The sequence below is a fragment of the Panthera uncia genome, chromosome X (genome assembly GCF_023721935.1).
Source record: "Panthera uncia isolate 11264 chromosome X, Puncia_PCG_1.0, whole genome shotgun sequence".
NCBI lineage: Eukaryota > Metazoa > Chordata > Mammalia > Carnivora > Felidae > Panthera > Panthera uncia.
In genome coordinates, this window is record NC_064817.1 from 9143767 (window position 1) to 9162110 (window position 18344).

At 46.7% G+C, this 18344-nt stretch overlaps 1 pseudogene; it reads right to left on the reverse strand.

The window, feature by feature from the left end:
* Nucleotides 1–1358: 1358 nt before the first annotated feature.
* The window catches only part of LOC125932342 (40S ribosomal protein S6-like), a 44942-nt pseudogene continuing 27956 nt past the window's right edge, over nt 1359–18344 (reverse strand).

Below are 18344 nucleotides of genomic sequence, written 5' to 3' on the forward strand. Positions count from 1 at the left end.
AAATGTAGAAAGCAGAGCTGAGGAATGGAGGTCAAGGATTTTACTGAGACCGTTCTGTGGGACCAAGCTGTACCTCCTTCCAACCTTGTCCCCGAAAGAGGCGTTTTGATCAGAGGTCTCTTACCCCTGCGGGCAGTCCCCCGCTCAGAGATGTGTTCACTGGACACTCACTGCCTTCTGAGATGGTGACAGGCTAGTCTCTTTCCCCCTGGCTTTCTCTGGCTCCCCCTCTTCCCCCATCGTAGTGCTATTTGTCAGGAAAGAAACAGAAGAATGTCAAGACCTTAAACTTGCAGTGTTTTCCTTAACTGCTTTTAATGCTGGTTATTTTGCAAGAGGTTGAGAAAATCTCCCCCCCAAAATTGCTGCTTCCTCCTGGACGTATTAGTCCAGGCTTTTTTCCTTTGCGTTTTCCAGAAACTTCCGTCTTCAAAGAATTGAACACTCACGCTCCCTCTATCAAGTTCCAGGTCCCCTCTGGGTTTCCTGCTGCTTTTGATACTCAAATTACTTGTGCTGCACAAAGACCTTCACTTACCGCTTCGAATTGGATTCGATTCGTCAGGGCTGTTATTCACCAAAGACGAGGGACTCATCTGTTTTTCCCAGTTGCCCCACCACCAAGCTAAGATTAATGGCCCCACGGAAATTGCAGCTCTGTTCCTTTATCTGCAGTCTGGAAGTTCTGACCCCATAACACAGGTGATGGAAGCGAGTGGTAGCAAATAAATCAGCAGCAGGTGGGTCAAGTTCATTAGAATAGCTTGCTTTGTTGTGTTTGTCTTCAACCCTTGGCATCTTGGCTCTGCTGCCTCCAGTTTGGAGGCACCCCTGCCCTGGCCCCCCCACCGGGACCCCTCCCCCTTCCTCAGAGCAAGCTGCTTGCTGGTTTAGTGGAGTCTCCCCCGCTCCCCGCCCCCCCCCACCCTGCTCTCCCTTCTCACAAGCCTCTGGGCCTTTCTTTCGGGGAAGACCTGGTTTTCTCCCTCTCCCCTGAGGCCTAGAGGAAAGGTTGACCTCCTTCCTTCCGGGGCACTGCGTGTCAGCGTCTACACCGTCAGCGTCTACACTGCTCGCCAGAGTGGCAGCCACGTACCACACGGTAACTATTGAGCCCTCCAAACGTGGCCAAATACGTCAATACGGTTTACGGGTTATATGTTGAAATGACAATATTGGGTGCATACTGGCTTAAACAAAATGCATTATTAAAATTACCCACCATTTTCCTCGCACTTTTTCTTTTAACGTGGCCGCTAGAAATGTAACACTGTATACGTGGCTTGTGTTTGTGGCCCCTTTCTATTCCCGTTGGGCAGCGACGGTCCCCTCACCCGGCATTTCTCTGCCTTTGCAGGTCACGCCATTCGGTGCGAGGCCTTTTTCCACCCGCAACGGCTCCCGGACACTCCTCGGTCGGCCTCTGGGCTGAGAGGACCGCTCTTCTCCAATCCCTTTCCAAACCCTCGGCCAAGACCCTTGGGCGCAATGCGAGGAGGCCAGGGGGCAGCAGTCCAGGGCAGGTGGAGGTGGAAGGTGCCTTTTAGGACCAGATGACAGAGCTGCAGGAGGCCAGGGCGGCGAGGCTGTGGAGGGGTGACGGGCACTGAGTGAGCACGCTGCGGAGGACCGGATCGTGGTGGGAAACGAGGATGCGCCGATGATGCGGCTACAGGGGTCCTGGGAGTTAAGGCTGCAGCCCCCCGGGGTCCCTGGGCGGGTTCAGTGGGTTAAGCGTCCGACTCTTGTTTTCGCTCAGGTCGGGATCTCGCGGTTCGTGCGTTCGAGCCCCGCATCGGGCTCTGTGCCGACAGCTCCGAGTCGGCTTGGGATCATCTATCTCCTCTCGCTGTCCCTCCTCTGCTCACGCTCTTTCTCTCTCTCTCTCTCTAAATAAATAAATAAACATTAAAAAAAAAACTTTACATTAAAAAAAATAAAAAGGCTGCAGTCCTGCCAGCCTCAGAGGCAGGAGTAGGATCTTGGGGGCGAAGATAGGGCACCGGGGCTGTGACAGGAGGGGGGCAGGGTGCTTAGTGGTCTCAGCCCCCAAGCTGGGTCAGTCCTGACCCTGGTCACACGTCTCTAAGAGCACCCCCTGGGCACCGGCAGGAGCGCGGGGCCGGAGAACTTGCTAATGGGTCCCAGCTTGTGCAAAGGTCTGCACGTCTGCTCCTTGACGGGTGAGCTGCTTTCGCCCGAAAAACTTGAGCGGGAACAATGACCCACGTCACCTGCCTCCAGGCCGGCTGGCTTGCCAGGGCAAAACGCTGGACGTTTATTAAAAGGGAAAGCTCACTTTCCAGTAAACGCCTTGCTTGTCAGAACCTTCTCTCCACCTTTCGGTGACAAGAAATCCAGGGTAACGAGCAGTTACAGAGCCCGTGTATTTTCTTTGCTCCTGGAACCCAAAGACAAAATGGGGGGAGGACCCTCTCAGCTCAAGGATGCTGCAGACCTTTGGGGGGCACCCGGGACCTGTCGTTTAGACGGCAGGCGGCTCCGTGCCCGTGTGCCCGGGACTAGCACACCCACCCCTGTTGCCTTTCACGGCCACATGCGGAGGGGACGCTCCGAGAGGAGAAATGCCTCACTCCAAAAAAGAAAAATCAGCACTGGGATGAAGTTTAGTTTACAAAGAAAATTAAGGCAGAGGGGCGCCTGGGCGGCCCAGTCGGTTGAGCGTCCGACTTCGGCTCAGCTCAGGATCTCGCGGTTCGGGGGTTCGAGGCCCGCGTCGGGCTTTGCGCTGACAGCTCGGAGCCTGGAGCCTGCTCAGGATTCTGCGTCTCCTTCTCTCTCTGCCCCTCCCCCACTTGGGCTCTGTCTCTCAAAAATACATAAATGTAAAAAAATATATATATTAAAAAATTAAGGCAGATTCTCCCCACCGAGCCAAGGCCAGATCATTACTTGGAGATTTTTCAGCTCACAAGATTACATGGGGAGCTCAAAACAAAAAGCAAAAAACAAAAAACAAAACACCCACAGCAAAGAGCTGCACCCCCCCCCCACCCCCCGCAGAGCCTGATTTAATTGGCCTGTTTGGGGGCGGCGGGGGGGGGGGGGGGGTGCGGGTGTTGAGCAGTCCCAGGTGGTTTCAATTTGCAGCCAAAAAGAAATTGATCAATTTCTCTAGAGCTGGTGGTTCCCAGCGAGATCACCTTGGAAGGGCTTGATCGAGTGCTGATTGCTCGGTCCCACCCCCAGAATTGCTGGTGAGGCCAGAAAACTTGCATTTCCAACCAGATCCCAGGTGATGTTGATGCTGCTGGTCCCCAGAAGGCAGGGGACTTCCAGTTTCTTCTCGGAGGTGGACGGGGCTAGTAAAAGCATGGCTCACACCCTTGCGATACCGAAAACACAGCGAAACTACAAATTTCTGCTTTCCTTGGATCTATCAAATGTCTGAGGCTGCAGGGTGAACAACTACCCCAGAATGGAAGAAAGGACAGACATCTGCAGCAAGGGACGGGGACGTCAGACCTTCCTTACTTGGGGCAGATGCTCTACGAATTTGCTAGAATTTTTTTAAGTGTGTTTTTAAAATTATTTTTATTGAGGTCTTACGTGGGCTTGGGGCCACAGTTTGAAATTCATTTGGAGACAAGGTCCCCCCTTCCCCCCCACTCCCGTTCTGCCACTTCCGGTTTCCCCAAATGACAGTCAGGCCATAGGGTGGGAATGAGGGGGGAATATGAATAGCCCCCAGGCCTCCCATTGTATCAGGGTCCCTGAAGCCGGGAATGAAACTGAATGAGTTTGAACAGCTGAAGGTAGCCCCTAGTTTGGGGTCCCAAAAGGGCCAGCTGGGGGGAACCCAGTCAACAGGCACCCACGCTAATTGTTGCCAATGGTATTCATGCCAACAAGATACCTGAAGCCCTAGGATGGGGCCAGCCAGGATGGATCCATGGGGATTCTTTTTGCTAGCAATTTCTACCACTGGCGGGCCTGACCCTTTGCAGATCAGGGGACATCCCTAGAGTTTCTCTGTCCCGACAGTGTTTGCTCTCTAGGGTCATCCCATGCACCACCTCACCATGCACTCAACCTGTTTCCTTACAAAAAAAGAAGCCGAGTAAATACAGTCTCTTAAAAATTGCCCATCGCTGGGCCACGCCCATCACTTTTTCTATACGTACAAGTTTTCCCCTGGCGGGTCTGAGATAAATCTGGAATGTCACGGAAAGCTCTGCATTCTGAAAATGTTTTTACTGGACTTTCTGAATTCTTTCATATAAAGCTCATGAAAGTATATTAGTTTTCTTTCCTGGGGACTTTGGGATAACACGAAAGAATTCAATGGAAAAAATGCTCATCTTCCCGAAAATGCCAACAACCAAGATTTGCTGCTGCTTAATGAGAGGCCAATAGAAGTCAGACTAGCTGGAGGAGAGAAGGGTAATTCTTCATCTACTTTATGTTCCTTATTCTTGTAGCTTCGCTTTCAGGATTTGTCCGTCTCTCTGTAGCCTGTACTGACTGGAAAGATGCCCGACTCCATTCTTCCCCTCAAAATCTGTGTGGCCAATTTCTCCTTCCTATGAATCCTTTGCTGCCTAAACCATCCTTTTCCTACCACACACCAGGAACCCAGGGAGAGATGTAGACCCTGAATTAAGAAATGCTCCCTCCTTAGTTGTCACCCTAAAATAAACTTTCTAGAATTTCCAGTAATTCACCAGTAATTTATGGTGAATTCTTGGTATTCTCTCGAATCATTCACTGTCACTCCTCCTCCCTTCAAGCTAATTGTATCATTTGGAGAGGAATCAAACCCATTTTCCAAATATCTGGGGTTGTGAGTCTTCCAAATTTATCCTCAAACTGAAATACTATCAATCCCATAGATTGTCCTTGGTCTTGCCAACCTCGGTTTGGATCTACCGGAGGAGTCTCACATCTAGAATCGTTAACTGGACAACTGTGACCCTGATTCCCAGTTCCATACTCTGGTCTCCACACAAACTGCCCAACGTACAGATTCACATTGAATCTGAGAACTCTCTTGGAACTGGCCAACTTCTCCCCACCAGTAATTAACCCGGGGCCAAATCGGATGTCCTGGGCTGGCATTGACCTCAAGCTGACCCTTTGTGTCTCCTCTCATCTCAACCCCAGCTGGTACGCAAGATGGGAGTGCAACAAGAGAGGCCTGGGCTGAAACCACCTGGAATAACTTCCCCCCACACTTCCCTGGCAGTGGGCTCGACTTGAAGGAGACGATTTATCTTTGTGAGTGAGAAATCATCCAGCGCACATGTGGCTTTCACCAAAGATAAGCATGACCTATGATTTCTTTTGCTAGAACATTCACATGCATTTTCTAAAAGCCCTTGAATGCCCCCAGAGCCGAAAGCCTCATGTCCCAGGAGAATAAATATGTATCTACCCACAACCACAGTCCTTCACACACACACACACACACACACACACACACACACAAGTAAGTCACAGAACAGTATCACTGCACAGGAAAGGGATTACGTTAGTGAAATGCTAAACCGAGTATCGGTGTCCATTTGCTTATTCTTGTTGGGATTAAACTGAAAGCTGTTTATCTGCCGCGAGTCGCACAGGGATATATCCTGCCTTGGCTTTTGAAATAGATTCTTGGCACAGTTTCATTGTTAGGGATACAGGATCCAAGACAAAAAAGAGATTGTCCTTAAGGAGTATACAAGAGTTATGGTCCTCAGATCTTTATCTGTCTCGATGTTTTGAAAGCTTGCTTTAAGAGAAATAACATGGGCCCAGAGTGGAAGGAGCAGAAGGAAGAGGAAGCTGAGAGAACAGCCAGGAAGCTGGGGGCTAGCAGCTGCCGAGTAGGGGAATACAATTAGACAACAGTTACAAACACACGAGTGTAAAATCACAGCGTGTCCGAGCAGAGCGGGGCGGTGCTGAGTCCACACTGCTTGTGTGGGAAGGACAATCAAAAGTCGTTCGTGGAAACTTCACGAAGACGAATCCATCAGGGCACGGTCTCACGGTTCGAGAGTTCGAGCCCCGCGTTGGGCTCTGTGTGGACATGCAGGGAGCCGGCTTCGGGCCCTCTGTCTCCCCCTCTCTCTGCTCCTCCTCCGTTCGTATTCTCTCCCTCTCTCTCAAAAATAAATAAACATTAAAAAAAAAAAGTTAAGAATCAGAGTAAAGGCGGGGCGCCTGGGTGGCTCAGTCGGTTGAGCATCCGACTCCGGCTCGGGTCATGATCTCGTGGTTCGTGGGTTTGAGCCCCGCGTCGGGCTCTGTGCTGACAGCTCCGAGCCTGGAGCCTGCTTCGGATTCTGTGTCTCCTTCTCTGTCTGCCCCTTCCCCGCTCATGCTCTGTCTCTCTCTATCTCTCAAAAATGAATAAATGTACAAAAAAAGAATCAGAGTAAAGGCGACACGCTCACCTTAGACATTTGCTCTTTGAATACAGACGTCTTTCTCTTTTGTGTTGATTTGCTTTCCTCCCGGGGCCTGTCACTGTCCAAATCATGTGTCAAGAGTATGCCTTAATGGGGAACATTCTGCTAAAAAAAGAGCCTTTTGGTAAGTCTTTTTCACCACCCAACGGATAACATGCTTGGACTGCATTAAAATCAGTTCGATCATTTAATAAAATTATTGAGTCCATAATACATACTAGACCCCATCCTAATCACCGGGCACAAGGCAGCAAATAAAATAGAAATCCCTTCTCTTGAAGTTTATATTCTAGTGGTGATAGGAGAGAAAATGGGACGGGGGTAGGGAACACCAGCGGTCACGGCGATCGTGCAATTTTATAGAGGTCGGTCCACGGGGGTGATGTTCGCAGAGGTGTTTGAGCAAAAAACTGGAGGAGAAGAAGGAAAACGGTGGATGTGTGGGGCGGCATACTCCTGGGGAATGAAGCAGCCGGTATAAAGGCCACACAGTAAGAGCCTGCCTGTGCGATGGCAGAGGGCATGGAGGCCAGGGGGCTGCAGGAGTGAGGGAGGAGGCAAATTATACTTTGAAACCATAATTAAAATTTCACGGGGCGCCTGGGGGGCTCAGTCGGTTAAGCGACCGACTCTTGATTTCGGCTCAGGTCGAGATCTCACGGTTCGTGAGTTTGAGCCCCGAATTGGCCCCTGCACTGACCTTGCAGAGCCTGCTTGGAATCTCTCTCTCTCTCTCCCTCTCTCTCTCCCTGTCTCTCTCTCTCTCTCCGCCCCACCCCTAGTCGTGCTTTCACTCTCAAAATAAAGACACTTGAAAGATTTTTCAAAAAAGTGTTCTTTCTCAACGTGATTCGTAACAAAATCAATTTCCTGATTTTTTCCTTCTCCACTTCGCCATCCAGACAACATACGCGATTTGAGGTGTCAGCTGTATGCTCACACGCCCATCATGTTTCCTTTTAAGAAGAAAGATTAGTAGCTAGAAAAGGTTGCGGGTTTTTTTCCCTGAAGTTTATTTATTTCTCTAGAGGGGGGTGGGGGAGAGAATCCCAGGCAGGCTCCGCGCTGTCAGCGCAGAGCCCAACTCACAAACCATGAAATCGAAGTCACAAACCATGAGATCATGACCTGAGCCGAAATCAAGAGTCGGACGCTTAACCGACTGAGCCACCCAGGCGCCTCTGAAAAGATTGGTGTACCAAACAGGGAAAAAGCAAACTGAACAATGACATTTATTTCAATGGTCTCATCAAAAGTGAGGAACAACCTCCAAGTCCAATAATAAGTGGTTATGTATGGAAGGCAGGATAATGGCCACCCTGAGGTCTGCGTCCTAATTCCTGGGGCCTTCGAATATGTCACCTGACATGACCGGGGGTTGGGGGGGGGTGGGGCTGCGTGGGATGAAGGTTGCAGGTGGAATTAAGATTGCTACTCAGGGAGATTACTGAACGCCCCCTCCCACCCCGATGCTCCCGCAATCGTAAGGGTTCTTAAAAGTAGAAGCCGAAGAAAGGCACAGAGAGAAGCAATGTTTTTGGCTTCGAAGGTAGAGGAAGGGCCACCAGCTGAGGAACGCAGGTGGCTTTCAGAACCTGCAGAGAGCAAGGAAATATTCTTTCTGGAGCCTCCAGAAGGAACGCAGCCTTGCGGACACCTGGGCTTTAGTCCAGTGAGACCCACGTCGGATGGCTGCCCTCCAGAATAGTCACCTAATAAATCCGTGTTGTTTTCAGCTCTTCAATCTGTGATTTGTTATAGCAGCAGTGGAAAACTAATATGGTAAATCAATATGGACTGGGTACTTAAGGGTGTGCCATGCAGGCCTTTAAATGTGTACGAGGCGTGGGGCGCCCGGGTGGCTCAGTCGGTTAAATGTCCGACTTCGGCCCGTGATCTCGCGGTTCGTGGGCTCAAGCCCAGCATCGGGCTCCGTGCTGCCAGCTCGGAGCCTGGAGCCTGCTTCGGATTCTGTGTCTCCCTCTCTCTCTGCCCCTCCCGCTACGCACGCTCTGTCTCTCTCAAAAATAAACGTTTAAAACCATTAAATAAATAAATGTGTATGAGGCCCATGTGGTAACATGGAAAACTTTTAGGATCCACGTTTGAAAAGCGCTACGTAGACACGTATACACGGAGGGGTTAAAACCACGTGTGAAAAACAAAGAGACAAAAACTTCGGTGGATATCCAATCTGGGGGAAGATTCGCGACAAGGTGAACAACGGGGAGTGGGAGTGACATGATGATGCGGGTTCTTTGTTTTTTTCTTTCGCCGTCTATAAATTCTTTCAAACTTCCTTTATGGGCCTGTATGGAGCGAATATGAAAATTAAGTTTTAGGTTGACTTGCGAGGGTAAAAATCCCATTCGGAGAACCGTAACGATACGTGGTGCCCGGAAGGAACACCAGCAATCATGACATCTGTGGGGAGAGGCTCGGATTGCGTATGGGAGAGGCAGCTGGGGGACCGAGGCTGCCTGGGGCCGGGACAGAAGGAGGTGGGGGTCGGACGAAGACTTTTGAAGGAAAGCACACACCCAAGGCACGCTTTCAAAGGACTTCGGCACGTCGCAGATCGGGTGAGTCCCTGTTACCCTACATCTTCAGCAAAACTGCAACGTATCCACGTTTGAGTGGATTTCATGGGCCACACGAAGAAACGGGACGAGAGATGCGTAGCCCTTGTAGATGGGGAAAGAGCCGAGATCTGAATCGCGCGTCCCTTCAACTTTGCTCTGTCGCCAGCGCCACCCAGGTGGACGTTCACTGCCCTGCTGGCCCTCTCTCCTTCCCGGGGTGAGTCCTGGCTCCCATGTACCGCGGGGTGCCTTACAAAATAGCAAACGTTCCCAGGGCCATTTCGCTACCTCGAGTTGCGTTCTGTGTATACAGCCGGCCTAGAAGCCCGCCCTTGGGTTACTTGGGGCTTTGCCAGCTTGTTGCAAAGCAACCGCTAAACCCTGAGAGTCTCTGGAAAGCTCCTCGCCGCTGACGTTCCCTGGGCACCCAGCAGCTACTCATTCCCCAGGGTGAGGTGGTTTCTGAGCCGGGGACCTGCAGCTCTTCAGAGGAGTCGAAGCACTCGGGCTGTCCCCACGAGCCCAGAAGATGCTGGGAAGGAGAGCTTGTTAGAGAACCCATCGAGGATTCCGTAGCCCCCAGGGTGCTCTGGAGAGCTGAACAAGCTTAACTCCCCCAGACGCTCCAGAAACCGTTCAGAACTCCCGAGGTGCCTGGGATCGAAAACAAGGAGGCTTCCCCAGAGGTCTTCTGGGTCAGAGCCAACTTCGTTCACAGTGGTCTGTCCAGAGTGGCAATAGCTTTTTAGGTGGTGTTCTCCGGGCTCGATGAATCCGAGCTCCCTCAGGGTCAGATGATATCCTAGGGGTCTAGTGTCTGCGGTGGGTGGCAAAACTTGTTGCCAAAACTTGTTGGGGAAGGAGCAATGGTGAGGTGAGCCTGCGTGTGCGTGGGAGCACACGTGCACGGGTGTCCACGTGCACACATATGTATGCACTCGTGCCTGTTGGGCAGGTGGGAGTGGATCCAGATTTTGTGGGCCTAACATGTGATTTTGAGGGCCCCCCCCATTTTAAAATTTTTTAATGTGTATTTGTTTTTGAGAGAGAGAGAAACAGAGTGCAATCAGGGGAGGGGCAGAGAGAGACAGGGAGACACAGAATCCGAAGCAGGCTCCGGGCTCCGAGCTGTCAGCACAGAGCCCGACGCGGGGCTCGAACTCGAGAACGGTGAGAACATGCCCTGAGCCGCAGTCGGACGCTTCACCGAATGAGCCACCCAGGTGCCCGTTGAGGGCCCCTTGTTAGAAAAAGGAACACGACATTCCGAGTTCAAAATTAGTTGTAAAAATTCAAATACAGATTTGGAATGAGAAAAAAAAAAAGATTGCAACAAATTACAAATAGAATAAAAGCTCGCAAATTCCAAAAGCATCACAAAATCTGGAAAAATAGCATACGTTGGTTAACTCCCTCGCGCACCTCTACAACATTTTTTCCTGCATTTTTAAACTGCATTTCCTGTGACCAGTTGTTCAAATGACAATGCTTTTGTCATGTTTTCTGTCACAGAAATTGAAAGTCTTTCCTCTGTCTAGCACACTTGGTTAATTTTTTAAAACTCTTGATAGTTGAGAAATTGATTTTCAGCTTCCCAATTCATTTTCAAGTTGACATGACATTCACTGCCAAAAACGTCGCATACATTTTTAGACTCTGTTCCCAAATGCGGAAAACCTATCCAATTTCTTGCATGTACGAGCTCTCAGATTTCAGGACATTTCAAGTTTCCTTGTACAGAAACTGATCTTAAACATTCTTTGAACTGATGACCCTCATTGAACGATTTGGCATTAATGTCCTTGCTTAGCGGTATACCGCTTCTGTGTTAATCATGGTCGGTGTTAGGATTTCGTATCGGATTGGCAAGAAATTTCATTTTCTTCATCTGTGCTTATAGGATTCACTTCTTTTCATTAGCTGGATTAGCAAACAACCCAAGTGCCTATTCATTACTTCTATTCAAAATTTATTTCTTCCTTTTCAGGAAAGGATTTTGTTGTGATGCAAAGGAAATTGATTTTGTCGTGATCCAAAGGAATCCTTCAATCGTAATTCCTTTCTCCGTATCACTATCACTTCTGTTGATTTCAAATATATATCACACACATGATACATCTTCCTATTGATGTAATATGTATTTTTTACATATAGTAAAATGATATATGAAATATACATCTTATGTGGTGAAATCCATATCATATGAAAATAGTTCTCATGTATTTGAAAATAAATATCATATGAAATATATTTCATACACACACACATGTAATTTCACCATATAGTAAGTTTATAATTGCATACGCTGAGCTATCATGGTCTCTTCCTGATAGGAGAGAACTTCCATTTTGGTTTTTGGTTTTGTTTTTTTTTTTTTTTTTTCAATATATGAAATTTATTGTCAAATTGGTTTCCATACAACACCCAGTGCTCATCCCAAAAGGTGCCCTCCTCAATACCCATCACCCCCCCCTCCCCTCCCTCCCACCCCCCATCAACCCTCAGTTTGAGAACTTCCATTTTGACTTGAGGTTGTCAAGAACTAAATCTTTCTACCTACAATTCTACTAATTTCATGATGGGAAGATTTTCCACAGCCCAGCTTCTGGCTTTCTGTATTTCAAACGTTCTGTCTCCTCCACTACCCCCTACTTCTGGTGCTTCGAGGCATGACGGCACACATTAATGTTTGTTTTGGGGTTTTTTTTTGTCTCTGGCCCTAAATGTCATGATTCTGGGTGCGTCACCCCAGGAGAAGATAGACGTATTCCTGAAAGCCATCCCCACACCAGGACGGCTGGTAATAACTTAAGACTAAAATACAAATATATCCCACCAAACCCACGCAGCCTAATTCGATTTCACCTTAGATTTCAAAGATGTCATGGCTGTCGCCAGCACCGCCCCATGTAAGGAAGGGGAGCTGTGATGGAAAGAGACAAGAGATTTAACTGTGGGTGAAATGTATTGCCTTTGCAAGTTTGACAAAAACACGACCGTGTGAAGACATTGCCTTGGAAGGAACCCAGGTTTGCTGTGGAGCCTTTAATTAGCTTCCTGATCCATCTACTTCAGGGAGTAAAAGTAGGTAACGGGACGATGCGTTCTACTAGAACCCTCTCTCTTCTCTAGTGTTGAAGCCACCTGTGTTTTTGCATATGCGTACATTTTCAGACACACTCATACACCGCCATACCTCTTTCACTCATCGTTCCAACATTTCCGGTGGAAACAGCTATGTTAGAACCATAGTTTGAAGCAATCTATTATAAACAGAAACAATTTTCAGGAGTTATTTTTCCCGAATGAAGCACGAATTTTACTTTCAAGTTGACAAAGAAATTTTTATTCGATGATTTCAATACCGCTAATACTTTGCCAGAAACATCAGAGACTTTAAAGGAAATAAAATTATTTCTGCACTACCACAATGACAAAAGTTTCTGCCTATTATGAAAACAAAAATTTGAATAAAGTGTAAAACAAGTCACCAGAAAGTTGCTTAAAAGGCTTTATTCTTTTGAATAACAATGCTCGCCCTTTTGAATAAGATTAACGTTTTCTTTTTCAATCTCATCTACAAAGCTTTATGAGATGAATCTGGATTTATTAATCATTCCTGTATCTTTCATCAGTGGCCCGAAAAATCTTAATACAGACTCTACTGGCATTAGAAGATCCACTGAAAGAATAAAGACTCTTTGTGTAGATTCATACTGGGACAAAAATAAATCTGTGTCCTTCTGGTTCTTAGTGAATTCTTTCTGGTCCGTGTGTGTGTGTGTGTGTGTGTGTGTCTTTCTCTTACACACATCCCAACCAAACACTTCCTTTTGCAAATATTATGATTATCGTTATCTCTGTTGTGCTGGGGGACTTTCCAGCACTCTAAAAATAATTTCAATGCTATGGAGTCAGAATGTTTTCAGTTACTGCTGAGAAAACAGTGGGGTTTCACATCAGATCCATTTTGAAACACCATAAAAGATGCAGAAAATGCTAAAAACATGAAAAATGCTTTGGAAATGAGGATAACTAAATCTGATTGAAGTCAACTTCTGTCCTAGCCAAAGGATAAAACCCTAGCGTTAACGGTTCAGCAACAAGGCCTTGATAAAACCCTGTTTCCTGGGGCACCTGGGTGGCTCAGTTGGTTAAGCGTCCGGCTTTGGCCCAGGTCATGATCTCACGGTTGGTGGGTTCGAGCCCCCACATCAGGCTCCGTGCCGACAGCTCAGAGCCTGAAGTCTGCTTCGGGTTCTGTGTCTCCCTCTCTCTCTGCCCCCTCCCGGCGCTCACTCGCTCACTCTCTCCCTCTCAAAAATAAATAAACATTAAAAATTGTTTAAAAAAAACCTGTTTCCTTTCTCTCTTCCTCATCCTCTTTTCGCTTCCTTTCTCACTGTCTTTTTTTTTTTTTCTGTCCTACTTTCACATCAGCTAGAACTGGTTTCAGTTTTTCCACTGGTTTTCATCCGAAATCCTAAGCTAGGCAGGCTGTAGGCAAAAGGTACGCCTGAAGGTGAGTTATTCTTGTTCCCAAGCCATCTGCTGTTGACCTGAAACTTGCATATAACTGGATTAACATCTCCCCTCTCGCCTGTACATATTTCGCGATTTGACATAAGCGATTGGTTTTGTTATCGCCTTCAACCATGCAAAATCGAGTTTTTCGATTTGATTCACTTTGCTTATAAATACCACAATGAAGACTAGTAACTAGTCATGGTACAGTTCTTATAAAAAGCTTGGTGTAATATCCGTGAAGATCGCCCAAGGAAAGTACAATCCATGACTGACTATATTCATGGTCTGCAGGTTAAAGACCTTTGTGGTATCTGATAGTGTTCGTTAGTTATTGCTACACATCAAATAACCCCCCAATTCTCAGGAGCTGACAACAAATGTCTGTTTTTTCGGGCACTGGTCTTTGGATCAGCTACAGCTTGGTTGTCCTCAACTGGGATTAGGAGGGCTTGGCTCCGGCCGGCAGGACGATTTTACATCTCCCTGTTTTTCCATTTTCCCCGAAGCAGCGGCTACTTGAGGCGTATTTTTCTCCTGGTGAATCACAGGAGCCTAAGAGGTCAAGTCCAGCCCCGCACGTGCCCTTAAAGCTTTAAAGCCCCAGTCAAGTTTGCAAGCTTTCCACTGGCCAAGCCCAGACTCAGGGGGCAGGGACGCAGGCTCAGCCTACTTTATTGCAGTGCTAGGTCACGTGGCACAGGGGAGCGGGGAGAATTCAAGACAGTGACCATTTATGTCTGTGACTTGATTCTCCTATTTTTAAAACGTAACACAAAATAAAAACGTCTACCTCCTAGAATTGTAAGGATTATAGCACTCGGAACAGTGCCTGGCAAATACGTTTAAGAAAAAAACACGTACTAAAGTATGAGGCAAAGATGTGAAGGAAACACACCAATCAGTAAATTGATTCTGGGTGGTGATTGTTTTCTTCTTTGTAGTTTTCCCTGTTTCCCAGTGTTCTATAGTAAAATGTGTTTTTCTCTAATAACAGTTTGAAAAACGTTGTTAAAAACAAAAAGAGATCTAGGGTTTGAGCCAGTATATGAGCATCTGATCCCAGCCATTAATTCTTTGTTTTGTGTTTGGGGGTAATTTTTAACCTCTGCCTTTCGCCTTCTCGTGACGGACCGATACCATCAGTTTCATTGTTCAGTTTTTCAAATATCCAGTTCCTTCCCTTTCACATCTGGCTTTGGACCCTTTCAAAGGTTAAGTGAGATGTTTTCCATGATTGGAAAAATACACAGCGGAGGCTGGGGGTGCTATAAGCTTAAGAATGCAAGGAGATGATATTTCGGGTCATAACAAAATTGCTCCTGGTACATGCTAGGGGAGATATCTATAAATATTAATAGGTTATCTTTACATTATTTTTCTGTTTTAATTATTTGCTTTCTCTTGAGTCCTCATGAATAATGGTACGGACTGTGAGCCTGACCCTTTTAGAAAAATGCTACACTCCTGTAATTATATTTTAGAGATACATTATTTAAAAAGTCACCTTGATCTTATTCAGACATATTGTATTATGTCCGGGACTCCAGATCTTTGACAAATGCAAACTTTCCTGACCTTCATCACATTTAGTATAGACAGGTTGACTGTGGGCATATTTTTAGCTCCATTAGATAAATTGGATTGTGTTTTTTACGTTCTTGGACTTCCAGACCAGTGTTTTCTGAAACCCAAAGTCTGCTTATGTGGGGGCTCGAAGATATGTCTGCACATTCTCTGAGATTGCTTCCTTAAGAGATTGAGTCAAATTCCTCTCCCCTAAAGTAATGGGAGGTGACCTCCAAGACTAGGAGATAAAAGTGTGGCCTCTCCTCGCTTGTTTTCTTTGATTGCTCATTCTCAGGGAAGCCAACCGCCATGTTGTGGGAGCACTCCAGTAGCCCTATGGAGAGGCCCATGTGGCAAGGCACAGAGGCCTCCTGCCCACAGACGTGCACACACGCCATCTTGGAAGCACATCCACCAGCCTCGGTCGAGCCTTCAGGTGACTGCAGCCTCACTGATGTCCTAACTACAAAACCTCAAGACACCCTGAGTCTGACTCCCCCGGGTAAGGTGCTCCCGGCTTCCTATTCCACAGGATCTGTGAGGGTGATAAATGCTGATTGCTTTGAGCCACTGTTTTGGAGTAATTTGTTAGCAGCAACAGATGAATAACACAGCTTATCACATGACTTTACTGCTGGAAAACTGCCTTGAAAGCTTTTATGTCCAGACCATGCAGTGCCTCCCATAAGTAGGGTCTGAACTGCATGGTAGGTCCCGTGTGGCGAGGAAAACACACCCAGAATCTGCCTTCGGGCAGCTTATAATTGAATTCCACAAACATGGAACGAAAGAAAAGGAGCCAAACGTTTGTGACGCTGAGGAAGTTACTTAATATCACACACCCTTGATTTATGAAATCGAGAATCACATTTACTTTGTGTTGTTACGAGGTTGAGAAATAACATTAAAGTACCTACAATGGGTTGTTACTCACGAGTGCTTGCTTTTCTTATTACAGAGGTGGGTTTTCACCACCAGCTCGTTTCTTTTCTTCTTTCCAGCCTTCAAGTGAGAGCCCCTGAGTTGTGCCAAAAATGTCTAACCCTTTGCCTGTGTGTGGAAGGCAGCGTTTTCGCCACTAGTTCGGAAAAGTTAGTAACTTCACTAGGAAAAGCTCTCCACTGTCTTTCTCAAAACCATTGGTTCGAGCAGCTCTCAGGGAGACAATGGTGCCATGGTTTAGGTTTGACTCCGTGCCCACCATAAGCTAGTGGTGAATACATCTTTTCGTTACTAATCGTTGAGAATAATAAATAAGCTGACTTTTCACTCTGATGGGCCGACACACTAAATGCCATCAGCCATTTTGAGGAAAGGTAGAGTAATATTTCTTTGGCCGGGCCATGTGTGTGATATTTCATTCCAAAGCAATTCTGTCATCATTTAGATAAGTGAGTATCCACCAGCACACTATTTACTCCAAAATTACATAGGTTCCTCTTTTCCTTAATTATATTATAGCTTCCACTCCATCTCATCAATGATATCGATTTTTTTTAATTAAAAAAATTTTTTTTAATATTTATTTGTTTTTGAGAAAGAGACAGGTGTGAGCAGGGGAGGAGCAGAGAGGGAGAGGGAGACACAGAATCGGAAGCAGGCTCCAGGCTCCGAGCTGGCAGCACGGAGCCCGACGCGGGGCTCGAGCTCACGAACCGTGACACCATGCCCTGAGCCCAAGTCGGATACTTAACCGACTGAGCCACCCGGGTGCCCCAATGATATCGATTTCTTAAGCCATTGAGACAAGGGGATCTGACACCCACTTTATCACCCTCTTCTGCTCTAATATCCTGGGAATGATCAAGAGAAAGAGACCCTAACGTTTAGGTAGATGATCAGCAATTTTAAGAGCCCACATCTAGACATTCGATGTACAAGGTGAAGGAACTAGATGGCAGTGAACAAACCAGTCACTTCTGACCAGAGAGCAGCTCTCCCTGGCTGCTGTCTCCGTATATGCATAATCGCAGCCGCTGGATTGCTCTGTTGTTATGGCAACCATCACTGTATATCACACCAAAATCTGGTATTGAAATGCACCAGAAGCACAAAAGCATACATTTTTCCCAAGTTCTTTTTCCATGGATTCACGTAGCAAGCCAACATGAGACATCGACCTGAGCTTTCAAAATCATAAATGCCTATTCTCCCACTCTGGTGTTCAGAACTAGCCTCTGTGACCGTAATAGCAATTCCCCATCACACGGATTGAACACATTTCCAACAATTAGAAGTTCTTTCAAAAATGAAGCGACTCGACATCATGAGCAGAACTCGCCTTCGGATTCCGAACCGCCGAGAGACAATGTGGGGAGGTTTCAAATGAGGAGTGACATTTTTGCATCCATTCCACAGGGAACAGAGTGTTGAAATTCACATGCTGTTCTGTTTAACTCATATGGAAAAGTCAGAGGCTTCTTGAATGAAAACCGGCTGCTCCTTTCAGAACAGCGACTAGCTACTTATCGCTACTTCGGTAGTGGAATAACACACTGCTGTTATCAGAATTGCTGGCCCTCAAATAATGGGGAGAAGGCTCTAGATTATAGTTAAATACAGAGCGCTAAAACTGATTTTAAAAAAAAACAACTTTCAATAACCCAGTCCAGGGACTACCAAGGATGCCTCCTGGAAAGAATTTTGCATTAAGCGTTCCTATCAAGAGAAAGACCCACATCCATTTATCTGACACATTCAACTCACGGCGTTATTCCTCTTTCTCTAGGGGAAAGATTGTATAATCGAAAATACCATAACAAATGGAAGTAGCACACAGCAAAACCCAGTCGGGTAAATTGCTGACCTGATGTGAATTTTTGCAAACATTTCTCAGATGCAAACTTAACGGCTTTTTTCCATATTAATGCTATTAAAATACACTCATTGCCAAGACTAGACTATATTGCTAAGAATTCGTAACCAACTCAAGGCTTTGGAGTTTGAAATCTGCTTTTTCAATATTGGAGATAATTCACCGGTTGCAACGTCTTTGCCTTATTATTCTTTTCATGGAAAGGCCATTCCAATCAACTGGACAATCTTGTTAGAATACAGCTTGAGAGGGAGGAAAGATTTTTCTCTTCATCACCAAACAGTCCTAGGATCAAATTTCTAACTTTGGAAATGGAGATAAAAATAAAGGTCAAACGAATTAAAATGTCCTTGAGCCAGAAAGTCAGATAGGGTGGAGGGGAGCATGTCATTGGATTTATTTTGCTTCAATTCGGATACCATAAGCAAACTCTGGCTA